Source organism: Chaetodon auriga, chromosome 14 (assembly GCF_051107435.1).
Source record: "Chaetodon auriga isolate fChaAug3 chromosome 14, fChaAug3.hap1, whole genome shotgun sequence".
NCBI lineage: Eukaryota > Metazoa > Chordata > Actinopteri > Chaetodontiformes > Chaetodontidae > Chaetodon > Chaetodon auriga.
The window spans coordinates 22,608,506-22,636,303 of NC_135087.1; positions in this window are offsets into that span (position 1 = coordinate 22,608,506).

Here is a 27,798-nt window from a genome sequence, read left to right on the forward strand (position 1 = left end):
CAGGGAGAAATCCAGAGAAATGAATGCAAGCAACATAGCATAAAATGCAGTCTAATGCTCTAGCTAAGGATTATTTTATGTGTTAGAGAGGGTTGACCCAAGTCACTGCAGATGAATTAAAGGCTGCAGTTGGATGTATGCGTAAGTAGATCTGGGAGCAGCACCACTACAGCAAACACCAGTGTGGCAAGAAACGTGAGCAGTTAGGCAAGAGCCAGCAGTTTAGGCAAATGAAACCACCTTATCTGGAGGTAAAACCCAAAGTCACTGCATCCAAAATGCCCTTCATAAGACCTGATTATGCAAGAAAGCTGCACAGCAGGTCAAGGCATTACGTGGGTCTGTAAACTGTGATGGATGCTCACAACCAGGGCAGGACTTTCATCGCTGTGACCCCTCTCTCTGATCTTGATGCCCTTCTGAAAATCGTATGCCGATTGGCCACTGTGCTCTCGGTGCCCTGTTTTTTTTTTTTTTTTTCCTGTCTAACTCTAAGGCTTTTGTGTATTTTTGGCCTCTGCCTAAAATAAAATTATTGCTTTTTTGTTTGTGGGGACAAGTTTGCAAAGCAGAAATTTACAGTTAGTAAAGTTAATTTTGAGTTGAACATTCACTCCAGATTCAGCAGCACCTTCACACTCAGTTTGACCCAGTATTGTTTTTCTATAGCTTCCATGTCAAGTGACCAGTGATACCAAATCAATAACAAATTGTATTACTAAACTATGCAAATGGGACACGCCTCTTTTTATTGTATTTTAGTGCTTCTTCTATTTTATTTATTTATTTATTCATATTTTGATTTTTTTTTATCAACATTTTGCAGTTTTGGGTCATGTGACCCTGTTGGTATCTGTTCATTGGTCTTGCTGGAAGCACTTTTCCTTCAGAATTCTGGTCCTCACTTTTTTTTTTTTTTATTGGGCTTTCTGCCCTTTTGTCCTTTCCTGTCCCTATCTTTGTCTGCTCATCATCCGTTGGCAAGCAAGTGGGTGCTTACTGTGGCCTGAGTCTTATTTAAAGTGACTCTATGTGTGATGACCTCAATCACCGTAATATCACTTCCCATGAAATCAGGCTCAAGACGTGTATGAATTAAATCCAGCTTTCACTGAAGATTCTCCGCAGGCCTGGATGCTGCACCTTGATTGCAGTTTATAACCAAACTAGTTAGTCACAGATGAGACACTGTTAAGGGGCATATCTCTACCTTATCTCTACCAGGAGAACATGCTGCGGACATGTTCCTGGTTAATAGAAACAATGCTGGTACGTATGATTCACAGAGACTGAATGCAAACTGATGGTTGTGGTTTTGCAACGCGATCACCACCAAAAGAGCCCAGCTGAGTATCTTAACACCTGCCACAGGCTTGTCTGATGTCAGCCACCATCATGCCTCATCCCTCCTCCCTCCGTGGCCAAAGCTTCTCCACAGGGCGTCCACTGGTTTCTTTCTCCATCTGGCCTGATGCCAAAGGCCTCACAGGCCTGTTCAAGTCAGCAGCCATGCGATCAAACCTTCGTAACTGTAGAGATCTGCAGGGAGGTGTGGCTGGAAATAGCGAAGGTTGGGCAGGGGGCGAAACCCTAAATGCACACAAAAGAACCTCAGAGGGACAGTTGTCATTGACATTATAGAATTCCTCAGAGATGCACAACGATGTGCCAATCAAACCTTTGTTAGTTACATTTGGTCTGGATCAAAGAGACTTACACATCCCTCTGAGGCAAGAAGTTACAGTTTGACTTTGCAGCTCCAGTTCAGTTTAGATATCTACACTCTGGCTCGTCATGCCTACTTTACACTGAAATGTGTCTGTATGTATGGAGGCTGTGCAGTGCATGTAAAGGCTGATGCAGAATTTCATGTAATAAAATTGTTGAGAATTTTTAATTCTTCTTTGAATCTTAAATACAACACAAGCAGGCAACGTCATGGAGGACATTTAACAAATGTCAATTCAATTAATACCCGTAGCACACAATTATCATACAGAGAGAAATGCTTTATGTTCAGTAGGTCAATCCAGGCAAGAACACTGTCAATTTCCTGAAGATGTGACATACATTCAGTGTTGGGAAATAAGACAGTTGCTTATCAACTTGGACGCCTTGATGGACAGGGTCACCATCATGACACCACCAGTTTATGGGCTTCTATAGAAAACACACAAGTCTAATGAAATCCAAAAAAGTCCTGATTTCATTCTCAAGAAAATTCAGATCTCAACAAGGTGTATTAAGAGAAGAAAATGCTGTTAAAGATATGAAGGACCAGGGCTCCATCAAGCTTGAATTTTTAACGGCAAAATTTGGTACAAAGATCTATGAAACCTATTGGAATTTCTGTGATTAGTAGATTTGCTCATGGAGGCAAATAAATTAATGTGGACTGTCTTGGCAATGTTGGCCCTTTAGGGCACAGGGGATGCACACAATTTTACCTGCGCTGATGTTGTCAGGTTACCAAACTTATATTTGTGCACATTAAATTTATAAAATCCCAATAACACACCCAATTGGACAGAACAAAAACCTACAACTGCTGTTTATTTTTGCAAATAAAAGTTTGTAATTAATCACTTTATTCTTTTAGTGTATGCAGGTAGGAGTTGGGGTTGGGGGCCTGGCTTGTCTTGGACACAGGCAAGGGGGGCTTCAAGGAAAAAAGGTTGGGAACCACTGCTGTAGGGAATGGACAGAACTGGAGGATCAAAGTTGGAGTAAACTATCATATAAACTTTCACACCATCTACTTTTATAAAACCCTATTGTGGCAAAATAGATTCAAGAGAATGAAACTCTATTGGCATTGCTTCTCTTATAGCACTACAGCTTCCAAGACTCCTTTCTCCATGTCCTGAGGACATGCCTGTTTTAAAGATTGATTGATTGACAGGAGTGTCAGCCTTTCATACTCACATCGTGGTGAGCAGTAAAATCAAATAAACCTGAACTCAAGCTTCACAATCTCTCTTCAGACAACTATGCTGTATATGATATGTTGTAGGGAGAAATATTTTTCCCAAAAATGAGACATTTTCTGTCCTTGAAGCTCACTAATATTGGTCATATTTCAATCAACATGAAATGCTACAAGGAGAAAAATGTAACCTTTGGGATCCCAACCTGAATCCTTCACAGTATTATTTTGTGGTATTAATAATTATGAAGGCAAGGAAACTCCACTTGGAATTTAACATTAGAATGAACATTTACACTTCACATGCATCCTGAACTTGTCAACAGCTGCAAGGAATATGAAATGCCAAGGTCATTGCCTGTGATCCTCATGGAAGTGATAGTTTATAATTCTTTCTTGTATCGATGAAAAATAAATAAAAAGCAAAAATTTAAAGCAAGTAATTTTGCATTTTTAAAACTATTCTATTAAGCTGGTGCTTGGTGGTACAAGCCTTCTGTAATGAACAAGCAATGCTAGATACACTGATAATGTCACCGGTCACTAAGGGTAAAGCATAGCTCTCAGAAAGCTCAGACTCACCTGGTGTGAGATTTTGGATGGACTCTTTTGGAGATTATGGCTTCTTTCTGTTCTGAGATTTTGCCATCCTGTAGAATGTGTTCATTAATTACCGTACAATAAGCTTTTAGTATGTTCCACATGGGCACAACTGTTGCATGTTTTAAGAAAGTGAACTGTAAACTTACATATTTTCTAAATATATTCCAGTATGTTCTAAAAAATGTTATTCCCATTTTCCTATTTTTTTTCTCGGGAAGTGAGAAACGGTTTGGATGGGTATTCCTGGGAATCCCGCTTCCCAGGATTAAACCCTAATATGTGCTGGATGTCACCAATCCTGTCTGTCTGCAGTCACTGATTCGAGCATACACTGCTTCTGCTTACTGTGCAATATTTCCTGTTTATTTCAATGAAACCCAGACTGTAAAATGCATCATGTGGCTTTGTTCCAATTTTCTCTGAACTAACCATTCTCCCCAAGCACTACAGCTGCTGATTTCACAATTTAACACATCTTCAACCACACATAAGGAACTAATCAGAGAAAAGAGCTGATGTAGAACCATTCCCAAGTGAAAACCTGCAGACCCTTGACTCTGGATGGCACATGGTTGGAGACCACTGCTTTATTCTCACTTCTCACTTGATACAGTAAGTAGAGTCTCTTTAGCTGGCCAGAAGTCCTCTGAGTTCAGCCTGTGTCCCTTTCCCTGGAGTCCAGATGTGATCCCAGCTGGATGTGACCATTAAGCAGCCCATACTGCCTCCATGTGACACACACTGCACTGGCATGCCAAGACCCTAGCCCTGTCACAAGACACACACACACACACACACACACACACACACACACACACACATTTGTGCACATACACTGTGGTTCAGGGGTCATCTCCTTCCTACAGCGGTCAGGTTCCAGATGGGTTATATTTCATCCAAACCTGCCTCTCTCCATCTGAGGCCAGTGGCATCTTCCATCTTACAGGAAGCGTGTGTGTGTGTGTGTGTGTGTGTGTGTGTGTGTGTGTGTGTGTGAGAGAGAGAGACTGTGAAAGAGAGAAAGGACAGATTTTGTGAGGGGTCTAACGTGTTGTAAAGGGCCTTTTTTCCTTCTCAGATCAGCTGAAATCAATACTCAGACAGGGAGAGAGAGAGAGAGAGAGAGGGAAGGCCAGAAGATAATAGATTTGTTAAATACTAAAACTACGCAATCAAAGATATTTTGTTCAAAAGAGTAGTTTACACCACTGATTTGTAATTGCACATTCTATAAAACCACCATGACTGACTTTTTTTCCCAGACAGATTTTTAAGGGATTGGGTTAGAAGTCTGACTTTAACTGAGCTTCCTAATTAGAAAAACCTGTCAAGGACATCAGCTTCATCTGTTAATGAATGTCGTTCAGATGAACATGCATGACACTTGAGCGAAACAAATGCAGAAAGTTATGCTTAAATGTTTCATGTGCTAATAGCAGCTTTGGTGTCTCACCTCTTCCATCTCTGTGAGACACAAGCATCCGTCCCACATTTTGTCCTTTTCATCAGCCCTCTTTTTCTGCAAACTCATTATACTCTGCCTTTTCTGCGCCGTGTGTCCAGATGGCGCGGCGTCTTGCAGTCATAATGCTGTGGTAATCCCTCCTGCACATGGTGCCCTCGCTCCGGTAAACACTCTTCCTATTGTTTCTTGGACTTCCTTCATACCCCCAGCCCCGTGGTACCACCGTACCCAAGGCCTGCTGAGCTGGACCGGCTTCATACTGTACGAGTAAGTCTGCCTGAAACCCTCTCTACAGGTCAGGGAAAGCCTTGTGTTGTCATGATATGAGGATGTACGATATGTCGGTGATTCTGTGGGATGATGAGAGGTTTAAAATCTGTTCTGAGAGTCGCACAGGTGAAGGAACGGGAGGAAAACACTGAAAAAATGTTCAGGATTAATTCGATGGTCTAGCAATTATTCTGTCAGTGGGATGTGGACATTATTAGGGGAGAAAAACAGTCAACAGTGATGGAAAGTAGTCCGAGAATCACCAGTTCCCATTGTTTGTCGCCGTAGACCATGTCTTTATAGATCGACAATCTTTCATCACTTTTAAACAACTCCTCTGGCTGCTGTTTATCTGACTCCCACACTGAAAGATATTCTTGCAAGCTTGATGCGAGCAAAAAAACAACTTTGAGCCAACAGAAAGTATTTTGTAAGCAAATATTTCTGAACAAATGATGCTCGGCATGTCATCGGTATATTTACGATGGCTCAAAGAAATGGCTGTGTGGGTCTAATTAAAAATGTGAAAGGGTTAGCAGCCTGCCGCTCGTTGCCAGCTCTTGGCAGCTCTCCTGTCAGGCAGCCAGCTGTTTAGTCCTGCCCTGAATTATTGCCAAACCCACCACCAGGCATTGTGGGATTGGCAGGGCTGGGTGGAGAGCTATTGTGTTCAGCCACTGATGGAAAGAGGGGGAAAAAAAGAAGATGGAAGACAAGGCATTCTCCTTAAAATTCCCAGAGACAGTCAGGCAGGACTTAGCAACTGCTGCTGATGTGCAGAGAACAAACTCACATTAAAAGTTCAGGAAATTAAATGAGAGTCTTGTTTATGTTTCAACTTTATCTTCTTTATTTTGTTTCATTTCTGTGGACATTCGGTGAAGTTTTGAAGAATTTGTACATGAGGGAAAGTAAGGTTTTTGCTACTTTTTGTTATTTTCTTGCTACTTTAACTCATGACTAATGCAATCATGTTTAGGTTTCTTCAGTATCAATCAACAATACTTTACTCCAAGACCACCTGACACGGTTCAGCATATTAGGTTTAGTCTACTAGAGGATTTTTGATGATTTGAATAATAATCATCATAGTCTTCACTTCATAAATAGCCTTATATTGGGATGCAGAAGACATCAGAATACATGTGATATCGGTATATAACATAATGTAACCCAAAAATGCCATTACAACAATAAGAATAAGAAATTCACATACAACATGCATGTGATCTTCAGACATGAAATCTAAAACAGCGCATGCAATATCCCATGTGAACAGGTTGTTCACGTGATGGGAAGGGAATATGTTCTCCTAAAAAGCTGATGGCATTGAAGACTGGAAGGTGTTAAGTCAATAGAACAAGCACAGGGCTGAGTCACATGGGAGGATTTGTGCAGCAACATAAGGGCCCCTTATTACATCAGAAAACAGTCAATGGATGAACACTATGTCATAATAATAACATGATAGCAATGAGCATAAATATATGGATTTGTTTGGAAGGAATATATGAAAAAGATCTGATCTATACTGAGGTCATGTTGGTTCAGCAACTTGCATTTATATTGCAAAACAGTTTTTTAGACTGATTCCAGTATTTTTAGTGAATTCAGTATGTCTCCACCACAATGGACCAATTTCTCAGCAGAAAAAGCTGAGGTGTAATTGGCAACATGAACAACTCCATTCCATTTAGATGAGCTACTTTCACACTGAATGGAATGGAGACTTGCGCTGACAAATCAAAATGTCTGCTGCGTCAGGGTCATTTTAGCCGTGACATTTTTGACAGGTGGGCTTTGAAGCAGCATTCACACCTTCATATAACCTTCAAATAAAATCTTACATTTCATTTTATGGGCTTGTAATTTTCTCATAACAACTAGGAAATCTGAACTAATTCTAAGCAAAATGAATAATAAGTTCTGACAGTTATTAGACTTAAATTGTTTCAATTTCTGTTTCATTTAAATACAATTTGCAGAAAATGTTTTGATTTGCCAACTATGAAAAATACCAATTATTGAATAATGTTGGGGAGTTTGTTGGTTGATTTCTTGATATCATTATTTCTAAAATCATGCCTACGGCCTTGCTTTCATTGTTTTTCATAGTCTTAATCTGAATATTTCTCATGCAAAAACCCAAATAATAAAAATAGAACACAAAATAAAAAAGAATAAGAATAATGAATTACAGATTTTGGTCTATAAAGTGTTTTTTTTTTTCCCACATACCGCATTACTGAAATATCCACAAAAATGATTTACTTCGAGGTAAATAGAAGAAAAACAGAAAAAAAGTAAATTAAAATTAGATGTAAATAGCAAAAACTCATAGCAAAAATCTATTAAAATCTGAGTTGAATGGGTGATGGTATGAGCTAAAACAACAAAAAGGAAAAGGCGGATGTAGCCGGTGAAATGGGACATATATCCCCAGCGTTACGTATAAATGACCGGACTCACAGTCTCCAGTGTTTCTGGGTGTACAGGTGAGAGTCAGTGATGCTGTGTATCTTCTCTGTGACTCCTCTCCTGCTGTCTGATGTTGTGATCAGCTGGAACACCACTCGCTGTAATCTTCCTTCTGTAACAGGCCTGATCATCCACACTCCTGACTCTCCACCTCCTCCACTCTTCTCTCTGATCATCATGCCTCCTCTGCCCCATCTCTCCCCACTTTGTGTATAATTCATTATTTTTGCTAAGCATATAGGCCTTGAATGCATCTCACAGAGCCGAGCACTTCAAATGTTCCCCGCGTGGCTGCCGGCATCACCACCTTCCACCAGGCTCAGCCCGCTTTTTAGCTCTATGTGTTTTTCCTCAGACTTCAAATGGCACTTTTGAGTCTCAAATTTTGTGTGGATGAAAAAAACAACAAAAAAAGGAGGAAGCTAAAAGTGACGGTGTGCACCAACAACAGCAAGTGACAACAAAGCTGCCCCCCCCCCACACCCCCACCTCCTATCCCTGCCTCTTTTCCTTCCTCCTCTTCTATTATCTTGTTTCTCTAAAATGGATGCATTTGTTTGTTCTCCTTTTGTTTTGCTCTGAAGATGTTTTCTCTCCCTCCCTCCTCCTGTTCTCCTTCCCTCTCTCTCCCTCTTCTGCCTTATGCTCGCTCCCTCCCTTCTTTTTATTTTCCTCTACTCCGAGGCTCGTGGGCCAAAAGCTCATAATCATTTCAAAGGTCCTTTAAATATATAATAAGAGTTCTGCATTGTGATAAACAACATGTCACAGGAAGAACATCAACATGGCTTCCTGTGCACGTGCATGCATGTACACACACACACACAGTTAGGCACCATGTGACCTGTCTGTCTTTTTCCCTGTGTTTCTCACACACTTTTGTCCTGTTGTTTCACTGAGTTTGGATTGAGAGGTGATGAGCATGCACAATACGAGTATGTATTTTTGGTCCAATTGTAGAGCAAATAAGAGCGAGAAAACACTTGATTCACAAATGGAGCAGAAATACTAAATGCTTCATCAAAAATCCTGCACATTATTTATAAAAGCTCACAAGCTAATTTTGTTAATATTCTGCACTTCACTACTCAAATGCCTTCATTTTGATACACTTAGCTGTTCAATCAAAGGGATAAAATCATTTCAATTTCAACTGAATTCACAAATAGTCATCCCTTTTTGGTCAGAAATGATGCCAAACTGATTTTTACCAGCTGCGATCACATGGCTGGTGTTGTTTCCCCCTTGTGAGTCTGTGTGTGTGTGTTATCATGCAAAATGCGGTCTTGTAGACACCTACTGTAGCTTCAACTACCACAGAAGTGGTTTTGAATACTTTGCCAGGTGTGAATGTGTCTCCTTGTGGACAGGTTTTATCACAGCGACCGCGTAGCAAATGTGCAAGATGCAGTCATGAAACTTCACAGGTGTGTAGTTGTGATCAAAATGAGGGCAGAGTTCAAATATGGTAGTGGTCCGAGTCAGGGTGGAAGAAGTAGGGAAGGGGCCACTGGGCACCCACCTTACATCCCTGGCCCACATTCATTCTAAATCGCTAATCACAGTATGTCTGTTTCAATCACACCTGTCCACTCTAAGACATTCCTTAAAACTAGAGCCCATCTTGTGATGGGATCACAACAGCTGTAATGCCAAACGTATGTACAGTGCAATGACACACATGACAGAGGTAACTAATTGTAAATGTAACTCACAGTAGCTGGGCCAGATTCAACTTCAAACCTATGATGGTGCAGACGTATGTTCCGATGTCATTGTCCGTTACTTATACAAGGAATGCACAGCATCACAAAAACCATGCAGGGTGTAGACACAAAGCAGCACAGGTGTGCATTTGAGATCAAAAAGAAGGCTGAGTACTGAGTACACATGGGCCAGACATCAGTGTGTTGATGGGCATCACAGCCCATGTGATCCCATTGTAAGATGGTCACCAGTTTGTCAATATTTTGTCATGTTTAAATGGGAGGAAAATTGGTTTGGTTCACTGGAACAAGATAAACAAGATAAGACCAGAAGGGGTTTTGCTATTAGTACATTTTTATACTCCAAAATAGTTCATAAGATATCAGACTGAGGTGATATCTTTAAATGTAGGTCAAAGTGGGTAATGTTTGTCTTCACAGTGCTGAACTTTGAGGGTATGGCTAGCAAGAGAGAGCAAACCAGAGGAAGCCATCATATTTATTTATTTAAATAAATTCAGGTGATTTGACAAGTCACATGGAAGGAATTTCTCTGTTTACATAGACAAAAAAAATGACATTTTGGTTGGTCAGGTGGCACGAAAACCAAGAAAATAATTTTAATTTTCTGTGAATTTTGCTTAAAAGAAAACACATAATAATTCACAGAGCAATGGCATCCTGTATGCCACAGCAGAAAAAAGAATACATTAACAATAATGAACAATTAAATTTAAGTTGCACCTTATGATTCAATGCAAAGCAATGATAGTGTTGGCTGGCAAGACATTCTCTCACATTTTCCCACTGGTTTTCTCTTCCTCAAGTCCTTTTTGCCATTACACTGCATTAATCCCTCCTTTTCCCAAACAAATAACCGAGCCAGTAGCCTCATACTGTTCGTATGCCTGTTGGGTGTCACCCTCCATCTAAATGTTAGGCTTTGCTCTAACTAACATTTCAGAGCTGCCTGACACTGTTTGCATGTAAACACGCTGCAGAGAATCCACTTTTTCTCTCCAGAAAGATGCTGTTTGGAGGAAATTGAGAAGCTCACCCCTGGCACTGTTTCTCCCCATAAATCTTTTAGCATGTGCCTCTTGGCTAAATGACTTTGTACAGACAAAATTTAACCTCGATCCCGCCCTGCAAGCTGTGAGAGTGGAGAGCTCGACAGCGCAGAGGAAACAAATGGAGGAGAATTCCAACTAAAGGGAGATGTTTTGTCTTGTTTTGTGCAGTTTGCTCTCATGTTTTTGGTGAAAAGACCTCTGGAGTAGGTTTCTGGTTGTAAAAAGCAGAAGAATAACACAACTATTGACAAACCCTCTAGGGGAAATGAGCAGTTCTTTGCCTTTTGGAGCAGGAAATAACTTTATTACTAGAAAAGCGATGGTGCACATTTACAACCTAGAGAAGCTTTGGAAAGTAAACATTTCCTGCATTGCATCATGTTGCAATGCTATCATCAATTGTGATGTTAGTTTGATTCCCTCTTATAGTTTCAATATAACTCTTTCTCTGACAGGATTGAAGAGTTGAATACTCTGACATGAATTTTGAAAAACATTCTTCAGACACTCTTGGGTGAAGTTCTATTAAAAGCTTTTAAGAATTATAAGAGGTTAAAATTTATCATTGTACTTTCCATGTTAGCAACACAAATAGAAATGCCACCAGCACAACACTCGCTGGCATTCATAACCTTTTGTACGTCAGAGGTGGAGAACATCAAATTTGATGCTATAGGTTTGAATGGAGAAACAGTTCAGAGACACTCCTAAACGTACCTAGTAATAGGACTGTGTTATGCTTAATACGATTCTTCTGTATTTTATTTCTGTTTTATATTTTTTCAGAATTTAGTATTTTGCCAACTGCTTTCTTGTTCTTTATTTGCAAAGACAACAGTTTTTACATTTTTACCTCCGATGTATCATCTATACAGAGTGCCAGGGATGCTTCTTTCCTGACTAATGAGGTCAAAATTGGTCTGCGTTTTAAACCATTGTGAGCTTTTCATAGAACTTTCTGACTGAGAGTGCCAGAAGAACATTTTCTTTTCTGTAAGCAGCTTTGCAGCTTCAAGTGGACCTAAAGGTTCTCTGGACTCTGGAGTGTGAAACTGAGTCGAACCCCTCATTGTTACAGCCTGTGACCTGAAAACAGCCTGTATGTGCACCAGTCAATCTGCACCACACACACAAAGACAATGGGTTAGCATGTATTCACACACACACACACACACTCCTCTCATGAACCCTGACATCGCTTCCCCGTCTCCACTCCTATTTCCAGTTCTGTTGCTTGCATCTAAAGCGGAGACGTTGCTCTTTTTTCATAATTCATCCACTCCCTCTTTAGTGTGTCGTTTGTTGCTCGCTGCTTGTCAGAAGAGAGGGAGAAAAAAGAAAAATGGGTAAAGGATATCTTCCTTCATCTTTAATCCTGTCTTAAGGAATCAAGAAAGCAAATCTGAGTGAAGATTCATCACTGGATACAAAGAGATCTGTTGAAACAAAAGGAAGCTTTCGAAACCACACCCCATCATCTGGAGAAATCTCTTGATGGGACCTGGTTGTTCATCCAAAAGGCAGGGCCCTCAGGTTCACTTTTTATCACCCTGCTTTTTAAAAAGCATAATTATTACCCAGTTATTATTATAATAGAGTGAATAATCATAGATTTACTACCCAGTCTACACTTATATTTCTATCCACAATACAGTGTTACTGCTCTTGTAGGTCTCCAGTAAATGCAACATATTCTGCAGAAAGTTGAGGAAATTTGTGTACTTAGCCTCTTTTATAACATGGTCTGCCTGAAGACTCAATTCTGATTGGCTCCAGAGTGTCCATTAATTCCTGATTATGGACATCTACTCTGTAGTTCTTGCGAAACTCTGTTCACTGTTATAAACTCATATGTGGTCTGTATCTAAAATAAATAAACTATAGCAACAGGGACATGGTCAAAGCCAGCAATTTATCACAGCACATTAACGAGCCAATCATGTGATCACAACATTGAGTGACTTATTTGGAGAATATGCAACTTTGATGAGTGGGAGAAAGAAATTGAAAAGAAGAGGGATAAACGGCACAAGGAGTTAACACCAGAGAATTAAATCAAATAGAGGAATAAAATGATGATATCACACAAAAAGAAACAACAATGACACCTCCTCTGGCATTATGACATGAGACTCAAGTATTTCCAGCGGTTAAAACTGAGCAGAAGTGATCTGACATAAATAATAAAGGTAAAGGGATTCTCTCCACACTCACCATTGTAACTTACAGAGGAAAAGTCCCAAATTTCTCCACCCACAGGACCAACAGACCAGGATGCACACCGTTAAGGTGGGAGCGCTCTCTATAACAGGCCAAATTAGACAATTACAGCATTTGTTAGTTCATGTTGTTTTCTGATCTTGCGCCCCCATAAGATGACATCATCTGTCTGTGACTTCCAAAACTGCTTGAGGTTTTGTTTAGGTTAAGGCACAAATCTATGAATTATTCCTGACAAACTGACAATATTTAAAATTGTTATTTTTTATGCTCTTATTTTAGTAGATGTGTCATATTTTAGTAGATGTGTCATGCACCAATTTCACCAGAAAAAATTCCTCGTATGTGTAAAAGCATTCTTGGCAATAAAACTTTTTCTGATTCTGATTCTGATTCTGATTCTTTCTATCAGTTGAACTTTATTTAGCTTAGCAGCTCCACAGCAGCAACATGGCACTCCTTCACAAATTCTCCTTCTGAATGAGGTCTCAGCTTCTTGCTGTTAACACTGTCTCCGTCAGAATGTGGTCTTGTGACAGCTGCTTGTTGGGCACCCAAACTCTGCAGAGGAGCATTTATCCAAGAGCATGTGTCCTTACAGCTCATCAAGTTTAGCATGTTTCAAACTGTAATGGCACTTAAGATTGACCTTTTTCATCACTGTGACCGTGTCCTTATAAACTAACTTAAAAAAAATTCTTATCTTATCTCTTTTCCTCACCTAAATTTAAAGAGCTTTCAGAAAACACGTTTAATATGCTCCCAAGAAAAGTTCACATAAACAAATAACTGTTGGCATTTTCACCATTGTATGAATGTGTACATATTCTGATCTCCAATATGTGATATGACTCCCGCTGCCAAAGGTTCCCATCCTGTTTTAGGGTAAGTTGGAAGGCATTTGGAGAAATTGTAGGCAATCAAAAACTATAAGTAGAGCTGTGAAGTTAAATAATGGCCTCCATGTTTTTTCAGTATGGTGTCGTGGATGGCTGTAAATACTACAATGCACATGAGTCCTATGAGAAAGTAGTGAAAGGAGCAAACTGGAGCGGTAGAGCATTCAAAATGCTTCATCAGAACATTTCAGAACAAAACATGTCACCAGAGTTGCTGACTTCATCCAAAACTGACCCAGAAACTGAAAGTGAAATGATTTAAGTTGCTAAATGTTCCATCGGGTTTCTATTAAGTGTAATGTTTAGCTTCTGCTTGTCATTAGTGGTGAATGCAACAGGATCATAAATGGGAACATATTTTACACATCAGAGTATTTTTCCAGGTGCTGGGGAATAGCTGGGGGAAGTTGTATGAAGCGTTTAGAGTCTCCAGAGGGAGCTGTGTGAAGCATGATAAATGTCCTCAAGTGATGTCACTTGAGTCAGTGTCAGTTGGAGCTGAAGACTAGAAGTGTGAAAAAGAAGAAAAAAAATCTGGGGCTGTGGAGTTAGGAAGAACTGAGCTTACCAAACCTCTGTAGCTGCTCCTCGTCTCTGCTGCAGGCTAGAGGCTCTGGGCTACATTTGCTGCTACTAGCATAGCACACCAGACTCTCTGATCAAACAGTTAGTGGTTCTGCTGCATTGTGGATAATGTAGGCAGAGTTTGACAAGAAAGAAGAGCATGTGGAATGAAACGAGAGGAATTATCTGGTTCAGCTGGTTTTAAACCATCCACAGTGAGCCTGTCACTGTTCTAGCAGTGACATGATGAACCAGTAAAGTACTTCTTTAAAGCTCTGAGATTGGATGTTTCTCACCAAAATGCACCTTGCGAGTTATAGTTAACTTCTCTCATTTCATTTCCATCTTTTCTGTCCACCTGTACCCTTGACTTATCAAACACCAGATCTTTTCTAATATAAGTGTTTATCCTCTTGTACTGACTGTTAAACCAGGAAAAACCCTTAAAGTGCTTCAGCTGTCAGTCACCTAACATTGTCCTTTCACAAAATGGACAGGGATCATGTATGCCTAAAATGACTCATCCCCGTCTGCAACACTGTAGGAATAGAATAAGCAGGTTGAGGGAAAGTAAGTGCAAATAACACATAACATATCAATAATATATTTTGCTCTTTTTATTTTACCGATGGAACATTCTATCAAAGCCTCAAGTTGCATATTCCCCCAACAGCTGACCTTTGAGAGCTACTGTACAATCTCGTCACACAGAAGTAAAGATAGATGGTTGGTGTTAATTTGAGTCATTTTTGGTAAAGGTTTGCTTAGCTAGCAGTGGGTTAGAGAGCAAATGTCAACCTTTGAGGAATTTACAGAGAGCTCTGGTAGCAGTTATGTAGTGGGTTGGGCTGATGCTTGAGGTGGTGCTGTCAGTGTGTATGTGTGAGTGTGTAAAGTGATGGTCCGCAGTCTCACCAGGCTTTGTGGTTAGAGGCTACAACTGATTTTCCCTGTGGCCTCTGGGGCTCTCTCCCTCACACACATGCACATCCACACACACATACACACACACACACACACACACACACACACACACACACCGACTGTACAGCTGTTGTAGACAAGTCTTCTGGGTGTTCTCAGTGGGAAAACAGAGGTTTTGTCTTCAGGTGGATGGTGAGCTTGCCTACACACCACAACACTTTCATCCACATCAAAAGCTCAAAGCATGCTGCATATCCCAGTGAGCTTGAAAATGCAGTGCTAAGTAACCAACCGAACCAGCTGTGCCGCATGATGAGCCATGTCACATGTCACTCCCACCCAACCCCACACACCCAGCGACACTATCTAAAAATTCTGTGCATTCTTATGGAAGATATGGACTGAAACAAGACAAAGAGCTTGCAGCTACCATAGAAGCTCTTTGAGGCTTTAGTTAGACATTTGAGATAAATGCCAATTTTCCATTATTATTGTTTTTTTAAACATGAATGACACAATGTGAATAATATTGCATTGTTGTTAGGTGCTGAGAGTCACAGCAGTGGTTCCCAACTTGTCGATTTTCTTTAGGACTGTGGGTCCATTCTCAGTACAAAAAAAAAAAAAAGCCAAAAAAAAAAAAGCCAAAAAAACTTTGAAATGTAGTGAATTCCCAAAACTTATATTGAAGTACCGTTTCCTTTGTCCTTGGTAGTAGTGGAACTACGGTATACAACTTTACAGTACAAGCAATCCATTGATGCCGGCTCTGTCAGTCATGTAACCCTCACCTCGCATGTCTGTTGACTCTTTCTCTCTTTCCAAGTCTTTGCTGCTCGTAGCAGAGACCGAGGAGAAGCTACCTGCTCCACAACAGGCTTAACGCAAGTCTGACACAGAACATATTCTACTTTAAACTTTCTTCCTAAACTCAGCACAAAAAAAAAAAAAGAAAAAAGTCTGATGCAAAGAAGCAACAGCCTGGGGTGAAACCAAGCTTGAAAACAAGTTTCCTTCTCTTCATTATGTTCAGCACTGCAGCTTGTTTTGCTCTGTTCTTTTTCATCAGGTATTTACATGTTATGCTATAAAACTAGTTTTAGTAGCCTGAAAGAGCATTAGTCAGAATAAGTTGTAAATGCTATTCCAGTGCTGTTAATGTTTATTCTTATTTTTTTTGGCTCACTCTAACTTCAGGGTTTCATTGAGCTTTAAGCAGTCGTACTTAAGTTATTAATAAAAGTGAATGGGTGTTAAGTTGGTCAATGTGTGGACCTTGACTTCATCTGACTCATCATTGTATATGAGCTTGTCTGCAGTTGGAAAATGTGTACATCTTAGTGTGTGACTCCATGCCTGAGCATAGAATCACACACAGTGTGTGTTTGCGGTGTGCAGAGGTATGTGGTTGGCTGCTGGTGGAGTGTCGGTGGGCCTGCGACTTCACAAGGATTCCAGTGAAAGGTTTTAATTAGCCTCTGACTCAGGTCTTGGCAGTCGGTGTGGAGATGCTTACTGAGGACCATAAATCTGCACCAATGAGGACAAGGCCACACCCCAGGGCCCTGCAGACACCCGGCCATCCCAGCCATCCACACCACTCTGCACCACAGACCCCCAGTGCCACCCCTGACAAGGTCACTTGGCACTTTCTCCAGCTTGCACACGCACACACACACACACACGCACACACACACTGCACATACACTTGCGCATGAATACATTTGGGGACGTATGAGAAGATTTGTTGCAAGCTGATTTTGAAATGGCATTACATCACACCCACTCACACACCCCTCTCCTCTCTGTCACATACTCACTGACTGACTGATTTATCACTGACTCACTCACACACACACTCACTCACTCACTCACTCACTCACTCACTCACTCACTCACAGTTAGCCTGTCTGTCCTCTGGTGGTTTTCATCAGGCATGGCAGCATCTGGAGGTAAAGCACTGAACCAGGATCAGTCATTTGCTTTTCCTCAGTAACACGGCAAAGCTGTGTGGGACGGCTAAGTCTCTATTACACCGACATACTGCAACCGTTAAATGAAATTTATATGCAGTGATGCCGCATCTAAAATTTGCCCTAACTTCTATGTGGTCACACCTCAAAGTTAAATTGTGATACATAGCAAACAGGTGTATTTCCTGTACATGTGATCATTATGGCTCTAGGACTCATGCAAAACAACATGTATTGTGGTAAGCTCCTCCTCCAGCTTACCAAATAAACCTGGTTTTAACATGCATAACTTTTAGTTACCCCAAATTAGAGAGTGCAATTTAATTGATTTTTATTTTTTTTAAAAAAAGAGGAGAGATCCCCACTTGTGTCAAAGGTTTTTTTTCCCATGGACAATTTTCTTCATACTGCTTGTTTTTAGGGTTAATAAATGTACATAGATATAATGTTGTGTGACTGTAATCTTTATGATTGTCTGTCTAAGACCTCAGGGTGGGCACAGGCCATGATATATTGTATCTGCATGTTGCTTCCATGGTGTCTTACTCTGTATGTTAATATTTTTTTCATCTGTAAGACAAATGATTTCACTGGCCTCAGCAGGGATCATACAGTACCAGCGGGCAGACAGATTACATGCCTAGTGCTGTAGTGAAATGACTTTACTGTAATGGTTGATGATGCTTTATGGTCAGGGCTGGCAGAAGCAGCCATGGACCACTAAATATTTGTTTCCAGAGAAGCAGAATGCCACTGAAAAATTCTCTGTGCATTATTACGACAGCATTTCAGGTGGATTTCTTCGTCCTCCCGAGCAGAAGAGGAAGCTTCATCTGGCAGACTGAGTCACAGAGCCATTAGCATACTTATGAACTTTCACACTGTCTTAATTCTCAAATTAAACACCTGCCTCGTTCGGCTGCTGAGGTGTTTCTGTGCACCGTCTCTCTCTCTCTTCCTCTCTCTGTTTTATAACTTTTTTCCTCTCCTGGTTTTTAATTTCTTTGTCTTCCCTACCACCTCAACAGTACAGGTTATACAGTATTTACCTTTCATGTTTTCTTTCTATGTGACTTTCTATATATATATATACATACATACACACACACACACACACACACTCACACATGTAGTTTCATAGAGTGCACTGTGTGATAATGAAAAAGTTGTGATTATGATGTGAGGTAGGGTTCATTCCAGTTGGTATATATAATATAACTATCAAAATAACTCGTTAAATTTGATTGATTAATTAATTAGAAAAAAAAAAGATAATTCATGATGTCCCTTGACAGTGTACATGCAGCTGCCACACCACAGATGACAAAACATTACAGACACTTCAAAATATGGCCTGACAGGACAGTTGATATGATATACCCTTCTGTACAACTTCTGCACTAAGGGAAATTTCATACCTTCGGAACACTTCGAGCCCGAAATATCAACTCAAAACAAAGCAATTAGCAGCGAGTGTAGAGGTCAGATGTATCACAGCTCCCGATGCTGCTGTGAAGAACCAGTCTCATGAAGCCACACCTTAACAGGCCTATCAGACGCAGACTGAGTCAGTCTACCTCTGACAGCTCAATCGCTAAATGGATTGCAAAGGACTGTGGGCCAATTTTGGTGGTAGAGGGCAGCAGTTTAATGGAGGCTTTCCAATCCTGTGACACTGCTTAAAAGCTGCCATGCGAGAAACACAATTGTGTTCAAAATTTGATCAGCTGGTTACTTTTGCGACTGAACTATTGGTGCTGTTGTCCAAAAAAAATCTGAAATGCCGATTATAGCTTCCCAGAGCTCAAGGTGACACGCTGAAATTGTTTTTCAGTCCAAATCCTCAGGATGATATTAATTTAACTACCATACAAGGGAAAGAAAACCTGGAGGATGGAACAGCAATCATGGTCATTTTTGCTTGATTTGCCATATATCTCTATGACCACCAACATATTCTATTTCTGAGGTAGATTCCTGGGCCCCTGGAGTTCTAGGGCCCCGGGCCAGCAGCCCACTTAGTGCAGTTGACAGTCCAGTCTAGGGAGAAAGAATGTTCACTGTGAGCATAATTTATTTATCTTTCCTTTTGTGTTTCCCCTCCCCTCCCCACTTCCACCCCCCAGATGCCGGGTGGAGGCATGCCAGTCAGGTGCCCCTCTCTCCAAGACAAACTAAACATGGAATAGGTGTTAAAAAGAATTAAACTGAAATATTCAATCTCTAATAGTATAAAAAAGAAAATAGTGTTCAGAATTGAGTTTTTTTTAGCATTAAATGATGTACGCTTTGCAACATAACTTAATTAAATCAATCATTCATCAGAATTGTCCTTGATTAGTGTCTGTTGATCAAGTATTTGATTGATTTCAGCACAAATTTCATAAAAACACTTTTGTGAAGCTCATGAAATAATCTCCTGAATATCACAAGAACACATGAATGAAACACACGGAATAGCTGATTGGCTCCTGCAACTTTTTAAATGTCTGATTCTGAGCGAATGATTTGAACACATAAGAAAAGCTGATTGGTACAGTTTTACAACATATTTCATCAATATCAAAAAAAATTGTCTCATGCTGCTTCAATTTTATTGTATACAGGCTGTCAAGAATGCCACACTTCTCTCAGTTCACTTGTCACAAATGTCAAATTTTTCTCCAGCTCAGCCTCAAACATTTATACCTGCTGTCTGCCCCATGTGTACCCCATATCTCCATGGTGACTGTACTGTATTGAAATACAAAATATGACCAACATTAGCTGACACTAAAGACTAAGAACAATGTGCCCACTACCAATGGTTTGTCAAAGGACTGCTTTCACTTTTCTGCTGAAAGTATTTAGAAATAGTCAGCCTGCCCATTAGTCTGCCCATTCATTCCAGTCAACCCAGCTGACAGAAAGGCACATAATTCACATTATTCTTTGTTTATTGCTCTGCAGTTATGGTCTATATCCCCTTCCTCTCTTTTGTTCTCAACCAAACCTGATCACTTTGTCTCTTTCTTTCCCTCAACACTCACCCCTCCACTCTGAGCTGCCGTATAGAATCCACTCATTTTAATAAGTGTTTTGTACTTCTCTCTCTCCAAAAATCATTATATTCATCTCCTGTCTTTTAGATCCCTAGTAATTAAAGAAAAGGTCACACAGAGCAGCAGTGATGCCACAGAGAGAGACTTCATACCATGAGATGACACTGACGCACACTACGGTACTCAGTGCTGAGACATAAACTGTGTGTTTTCCTGGGTGTCCCGATCCAGCCTACGACCCTTGCTGTATATGTTTTGTATGGAATTCAGCAGAGCATCCTATGATTGTTGAAATGCTGTACAGTTGCAAAGGTGTTCAGCCATGACAGCAGCAAGTTGGTCTGTGCACCAGTTTGGTCCAGACTGAAATATTTTAACAACAATTGGATGGATTGCCATACAGTTTTGCAGAGACGTTCATGGTGATTTCCCTGACTTTACCTCTAGTGCCACCAACAGGTTGACATTTTGGACTTTTAATGAAATATCTTGACAACTGTTGGATGGATTGCCATGAAATGCGGTACAAATATCCATGTTTCCCAGAGGTTGAAGAAATTGCATGATTTTGGTGATCCTCCAATCTTCGTTTTAGGGCCACCAGCAGGTCAAAGTTCTCACATTTCCACTGAGTGTCCTCTAGATGGGTAGGTGCAGCATTTTGTACAGACATTGTGGCTCCCAGACGATGTAGCCTAATTACTCCAGTGATCCCCTGTCCTTTCCTTTACCATCATTATGAGGTTGATATCTGTGATTTTAAATGCAATATCTCAATTACTGGATGGATTGTCATGAAATTTGATTCAGATATCCCTTCAGGATTGTAATGCTTTTGGTTGATACCCTGATCTTAACTCTAGCACTATCATGTCAAAATCTGAATTTGTTCAATTCTTTGGTTTATGACCAAATATCTACAAAGCTAATGACATTCCCCTGCACCCCTTAGATTACTGCTAATTAGCAAGTATTAGCATGCTAAGAAGCTAAGCGATGATGGTGAACATAATAAACATCATACTGTTGGTAGCTAAATTATACATTAGCTGTTATTGGCCATGTTTTCACATATCTGTTGTTGGTAGTATCAGAAGAAACAGCTTCTTGTTTTGGCTACTGTGAGCATGTTAGCATGCAGATGTCAACATTTAGCTCAAACACCAAGTTCAATGCCTCCATCCACCACTCCAGTCTCCACACTACTGCACACTTACTCTCCACTTAACATTATGGCCAAAAGACTGAATGCAAACAGGAATTTTCCAATATGAGCATAGTTCACAGAGATACCAGGCTGAAATATCAGCATCAACACTGATAAATACATAATGGCCAAGTATATGTTTGTAGAATCACTCTTTCTCACAGATATAGATGCACAAACACATGCAGAAGCTTTAAATGCCACAGATGTTAAAACATCCTTCTTGGACGGTGTTGTTTGAGACAGACAAAACCTGATCTGCCATCTCCTCCATCCTCACATTTCTCTTCTCCAGCATTTGACTCAGTCCATCATTCACAAAACGACTCCCCAGACTCAAACACTGCAGCCCCAGACTCCATAAAATCTGAGACACCCTGCTATACAATATGCATGTGTATGTTTTCTGATGGTAGACTACAGTAGATTTTGTTATCACCTTAAATCAGTTCAACAGAGCCTCTTTAAAAAGGACAATATGTTAGAGAATAAAAAATAAACGTCAAGCGGGAGGCATCCTGACAGAGGAATGACAGATTTGGTCTGTATGTGAAAGCCCCACCTAGGACGCCTGGCAGGCAGTAATGCTGTGAGCGAAGGCAAACCTCATAAAAGGAGTGGCGTGCAAGGGAGATGGGCTCCGTCGCCTGCGGGGGACTAATGGCAGCCGAGAGGCAGCAAAGCCTGAAATAAGGAGATACTAAAATTTATGAAAAGAATCAGCCATCCAGCCTGATTACCACTCTCACAGAGGAGGAGGTGAGAGTGTGTGTGTGTGTGTGTGTGACAGCAAAAGAGATTTTAGAGGAGAGGTGAGACACATATTCAGCAATACATCAAAAGCATCAGATAGTTTCTTTCCTCTTCTTTCGGTGGAACAAGAAGTTCTGTGGGGACTTAACTTCACCTTGTGGTCTTTAATACAGTTTTCTAAAGAAACATTTAAAGATTTTGTGAAATGTTCTTGTTGCCTGACTTACTCTGGGTCATATATGAATATATCATACCAGTTGCCTCTCTGTGTGTCCAGCCTTGGGTACTTTTGGCCTAGCATGGCACATTACTTCGAAGCAGAAGAAACTTCAAGTCTATAGTTCTATTAAAAGTAAAAAGGATGTAGCAGAGCTCCACAACTGGTGGAGCTGGTGGTTCAACTGGTGTTTCAAAACTTTGTTCTATAAAGTTCTGTCTGGGAGCCAATCAGCAGTTTGAATGCACACAAGAGGACCAATCAGGTTCTGCTTCTCTGTCATTCCTCAGCACTACAGTGACAGCGGGTAGAGAAGAGAAGTCAATGGCAATGTTTTTAAGACCTCATAATTTTCATTGTTAGCTACCATGGTAGCAAGCTAACATTAGCTTCCTAATGGCGGTCTTTCTACCTAAGGCGAAGGCTAAGAGGTAAACAATAAGAGAAAGGTTCAGGTTTTTGAAGTCCATGTCCTTTATTCCGGTCAAAAACACATTGACCCATCCAGTGTACTTGTATTGAGCTGTAGTTGTGAAGTTCTCCGGTTTCATGTCCTGGATACCAACATGAAAACACGTTGCTGAAGCATAGTCTGTCTTCTTGCAGTTCTTTAAAAAGTCTTAAAATGTCTTCAATTTTATGAGTTTTTGGCACATTTAGTGCAGATTCAGTTTGACCTCACCATGGCCTGCTCAGGGAGAACACCAGATTTGTGGTGGGCCTTAGACCATTTTTCTGGACCAAACCCAAGTTCAATAATAGCTGTCAAGCTACAACATGTGCCTGATTTTCAGAGAAAAGTGCCTTGGGTCCAGAAAGGACCTCCTGAATTGATGCCAGCGTGACAGTAGAACTGTGAGCTAGCAAGCTAGTCTAAATAATGGTCGCTTGTGTTTCTTACCATCAGAGGCAGAATTACTATGCAACCTATGACTACTTAAGAATCCAAACTCAGAACACCAAAGTCTCAAAGCATGCGCTGTGGCTGTTTGTAAATGTAAACATGAAATGGTCAGACATTTGGAAAAACCTACACTTCTGTAAAGTGAAAATTAGATTTGTACCATTTTCTTTAGTTTAATGCTGTATTTTTTTGGCAAACTAAGGAATGTGTTTCAGCTTTTAATGTTCTCTCCCAGGTAAGAGTTCACCTTTCTTTCAGCTTTAACCTGTGGATTTAACAAGGATTTAACAATGCAAAGAAAAAGGTACTGTGTTTAGCAAAGAGGAAGTAATTGTCCTTGCAGTGTACAATCACCCTGTTCAATGCAATATAACCACATTACAAACAGCGAAATTGGAATATACCGTTTGGACGACTAACTCTAGTTGTTAGTTTGTGATGAAATCAGTGATGGCATTCATAATTAATTTACAATGTGTGATTTTATTTAGACCAGCTTTGGAGAACCCATCTATAAACACCAATGAACAGACCTAAGTGTGGTCAAGGCTGTAGTTTTCAATGCCAGTGGAGAGACATGAAATAAAGGCATCTGTGAGCTTGTCTGACTCTAGGTTAGTAGAGAGACAGAAATTTTTTCTTCATCTGGAACCAAACTTCAGATTCATTGTTTTTATTGAAATGCTCAATAATACACCAACCTTATTTTATATTGTGCTGCCAAACGTAGCATATATTATACAAAGTGAACTATGGAAGAATGTCAACCTGAGAGCAACAGTGGGTTTAATGAGTGCACTTCAACATGATCTGACCCGCTCATTTAAAAAGCCATTACAAGCTGTTTGGCTAATCAGTCGATTAGTCCCGAACTATAACACTCTATTTATCAAGTAGCTGGGGCTCCCAGCTCACCTCACGCTCCGCTTCCATCTGATCCTGGCGCAGGGATCCGCTGTTTGGCGGAGAGGGCCTATAAATAAAGAGAGGCCTGCACAAAAGAAGGTGTTAATTACTAATTAGAGAGAGAGGGACCAACTGAGTGTTTGCTGGAAAACTACGCTGCATTCAAGTGTCTGTGCGTGTGGTGTGGGTGGTGTGCGTTCAATGCACGTTCTATTCTGAGCCATACACTGATGGTGCCACCAGGACGAAACACTTCAAATCAGATGGTGGAGTCAAGGGGACATTGAATAATTAAACTTCAATGGATGCTAACATTTCTCAACTTAATTTCTGCCCTGTACATTTTTTTTGGACCCCCTCAGTCTGTAACCCGCATATGTACACAAATATACAATAGTACATGTATGGTCACACAATGCCTATATTAGGAAAAGTTGATAGGTGATATAATCGACAATATCTATAATAGCCTAAAGCTAAGCTAGGAGCCCCTAGAGACTAAGATATCTGTAAGATAAAAGTGCTGGACAAACACCCCAATGATCACTTCCTTATTTTAGATCCATGCTACAATGTAAAGTATGTTCTAAAGGTGGTGCTAGAGAAAAGACTATGGGCTCATCAAAATCAAAAGGTTTCACCACAATCTACCAGTTGGATTTTGGTCAGTGGAAATCTTGCCCTGATGAGTAAAAATATGAGGAATAATCTTCTGAGGAACATCAATATTCAAAGCAAAATTCATGGAAATGTGGTCATGCCTTTTCAACATCCTTTTCATTGACCAAATGGTTGGTCATAGTGAAAGTTTGAGGTCCTTATAGGTCCCCATTCAGTTCCTAATACCTGTGACCCGAATGGGGTCAATACAGTCAGCATGTGTTTAGATATCTTATTGTAGGCCAGTATATCAGACAGAAGCAGAGATACAATCATAACAGTCATGATGGTCAAAAATGTGATTTTGACACTACTGACAGTGGTTTCTTTTAATTATAACCACAATTGTTGCCAAACCCAAACTAAAGAAATTTGAGCTGCATTAAGTCAACTAAAGGCTAAACACCACTATCCTCATCCTTCAGTCAAACCAGCAGCAACAAAAACTATACAGTACAGCATACAGTTTATCATTCCCTAGCCATGGGTGTAAAGCCAAATCTTGGTATCCACAACTGGCTATACAAACATGGCCAAGAATCCCATGCATTCACCCTCAGTTCACCTCCAACCAACTTTCACACAGCCACTGAAAAATGCTGAAACTCTTCAATACGGCAAATAAGACTTGCCTTCCAGTTCACACTGGGGATATTAGTGTCATATAAAAAGTAGGTCCTCTCTAGCTCACTTCTCAACCTGCCATTATAACTGTGCCAGGCCTCTCCTTGGCTTTCCCTTCATCTAAAAAAGAATGTTTTCATAATATGAAATAATAATGCCTTGTTTGCAGCTGCCGTCGCACCCCCATAATGGGGATGCAGGAGTGAAAGAAAAGTGGGTGAATTAAAGGAGGAGACAGCGGCGGAAATTTAGCAATGTCTATTAAAACTCACATTATAGGAAGTGGGGGTGGGGGTGCAAAGCAGAAGAAAATAAGACAGAGGTTTGAAATAATAGGTTTGCAGGGTTTCTTCCCTCACTTTGCACTCTCCTGGTTGGCTGACTGGGTGCAGTTTGGCGAGGCCTCGTCATTAAAGATGGCATATGCAGCCGACGGGTCCCTCAGAGTAATGCGAACTTCTGCAGCCTGTCTCCCCAGACTCAACCCCCCCTACACTCCCACCCGCCCGCCCGCCTCCCTCTCACTGATGTTAAAAGAAATCTTTATTGTCAGTCACATATCCAATTCACTTTGTTCACCTACACTGACAACCCTGAGCTGTGTGTGAGAGAAAGAGTGTGTACAGGTGAGTGTATGCTATCCATGCATGTGTGGGTTTCACACGCACAAAAGAAGCTGTGAGGATGCAGCAGGTTTGTATGTTGCTGTGTGTACTGTATATGTGTGTGTGTGTGTGTGCCCATTGCTGTAAAGTAGCCGTTCTTCTCCCTCCTCTTCTAGATGTCGGAATCCCTGAGTTTCTAAATGCTTCCTCATTAGCTGAAATCTGTTTGAAACCTCCAAGTGAGAGGCTGGTAACGAAGTGGTGCCGGCTCCATCCCTCTATCTCCCAACGTGTGACAGGTGGGGAGAACGAGGGGTGGGGTTGGGAGGGCTGTTTGATTTGAGGATGAGGGGGTGACTGAGGGGAGGAGGAGAAGGAAGCGAGGGAGGAAAGGATGTGGGAGGTGGACCTCGGTGATGTGGGGGGGGGGAGGGGTGTCACCAGCTTTGCGGAGTCTCTCCACCCCGGAAAGCCTTCATGTGTCTTGCTGTTCCTCTGTGACTGCAGCACCTCGATGGGAGAAGGATGACAAGTCCCAGTAAATTATTTATCTGTCTCAGCCACCGAGTTTGCCCTGCGCTTCATTATACCTGATTGGCTCCTTAATGGGGTGAATCATTTAAAGGCGCAGGGCCAGTAGCAGAGATGGCCTCCTGAAGAAGACGGCGAGTTTCTGATCTTTCCCAGTGTAATGGGGAAGAAGAGACCAAAGTCCAGACACTTTTTCTTTGAAATAAGCGGCAGTGGTGTGGTGGCCAGCTGCGATTTTAATGATGGGGCTCCTTTAGCGGAGTTTCTACTGCAAATGTGTTAGTGACAGTTAAACCAAGAGATAGTGCATAGATACTTGTCAATTTATTAACTGCACCCGTTATGTAAATTATTTCTCTGAGCTGTGTTGCACCACTGTCAACAGTTTAAGGAAATGTCCGTCTGACTACATTTGCTTTGAAGATCGTCTTCACGCCTTGATATTAAACTACTTTGCTCTTAAAACGTAGTGTGAGAGCCGGTGAAAGGCAAGTGTCAACAAAACAGCAGCAAAATAATTGTACTAAGTGTGGGGAATCTAAACTCATCGAGGAATTGTGACTGGCAGCCCATCAGTTGGAAAACTTCACAATAATTGCTTTACTGCAGGTGAGGCAGTGGGACCTGCTACTTGTTTGTGGAGATTGAAGTATCAAAATCCTCCGGGTGACGAGCTAAAAACGCCCGGCGCACAATCTGTCAGCTGTCTCGTGACCCCCGACGCCAGGGCTGATAAGAGGCGGTCACGTGCGCCCGATGAGCTACCTGGGAGTGATAGAGGGAGATTTTAGGCAGCGCATCATGCAAGCAAATTGAAACTTTTGCATCTTTTCCTTATCTGCAGCTGTTTTATTTTTTTCCCCCACAGGGAAAGATAAGAGTTCATGCTTAGAAGGACCGATTATCTCCTAAAATAAACAAATATGGACAGCCATGTCTATCAAGCCATGACAAAACCTCTACCTCCACCACTCATTTATATACATAAACTCAGCGCACTGACTCAGGGAAAGGGGAGGGGAGTACATGTTTGGATTAGTTTGGCACCACCAAAGAACTTTAAATTGAATTCCCCTTTTGAAATACACACACTGTGCTGTAATCAGACATGTCTAACAAAGTGCATCAGCTCATCTTGTTTCATTTAAAAACTATTTGAAAATGAATTAGATCACTGGGTCATAGTGATCTGAATTCCTTCCAAAGTCAGGTGATTCTCATTTGCTTTGGGTTAATATACCTAAGGGAA